This window comes from Sinocyclocheilus grahami, unplaced genomic scaffold (genome assembly GCF_001515645.1).
Source record: "Sinocyclocheilus grahami isolate Dianchi unplaced genomic scaffold, SAMN03320097.WGS_v1.1 scaffold1777.1, whole genome shotgun sequence".
Taxonomy (NCBI): domain Eukaryota; kingdom Metazoa; phylum Chordata; class Actinopteri; order Cypriniformes; family Cyprinidae; genus Sinocyclocheilus; species Sinocyclocheilus grahami.
In genome coordinates, this window is record NW_015506956.1 from 138537 (window position 1) to 139587 (window position 1051).

Sequence of the window (1051 nt, forward strand, 5' to 3'; positions counted from 1 at the left end):
TGATGTATTGTGTGGTGTGATGTGTTGTGCTGTGTGTGTTGTGATGTGATGTGTGTTGTGATGTGTGTGATGTGTTGTGTTGTGATGTATTGTGTGGTGTGATGTGTTGTGTGTGTGTTGTGATGTGATTTGATGTGTTGTGCTGTGTGTGTTGTCATGTGTGTTGTAATGTGTGTTGTGTTGTGATGTGTTATGTCGTGTGATCTGATGTGTTGTGTTGTGATTTGATGTGTTGTGTGATCTGATGTGTTATGTTGTGTTTTGATGTGATGTGATGTGTTGTGATTTGATGTGATCTGATGTGGTGTGTTGTGATGTGTGTTGTGATTTGATGTGTTGTGAGTGTTGTGATGTGATGTGATGTGTTGTGATCTGATTTGATGTTGTGTTGTGATCTGATGTGCTGTGATCTGATTTGATGTGTTGTGTTGTGATCTGATGTGTTGTGTTTTGATGTGATCTGATGTGGTGTGTTGTGATGTGATGTGTTGTGATGTGTGTTGTGATTTGATGTGTTGTGATATGATTTGATGTGTTGTGATGTGATAATGTTCTTATATTTATCTACAAATTTCATTTCAAGCATTTAATTCAGTCACGTGTGTGCAAACCTTTGGCTAGTACATAGGCAAATATATTAAAATGAGTATGCACATACTGGATCGTCGTCGAATTGTATTTACAAATTAATATACAAGTAGATATTTAAACCATTGCAAACACTATGCAAATCTCTTATATTATTAATAAAAAAGATTAACCAAGCAACCCAAACAACACTAAAAACAGGCAAATTTTTGACGCAATACAGTTTTAAAATATACAAATGTAGATTTAAAAGCATATATGTGTCATTAAGAATTACAGTTTACAATAACAGTTATAAAATAACACTGTCTATCTATCTATCTATCTATCTAACAAAATTATGTTCTAAGAACGTTTTGAGTTTCCATTAAATTTTGAAAACGTTAATTCTGAATGTTCTCTGAATGCCCAGTTTATACATTTTTAAAGGGGTCATATGATGCGATTTCAATTGTTCCTTTCT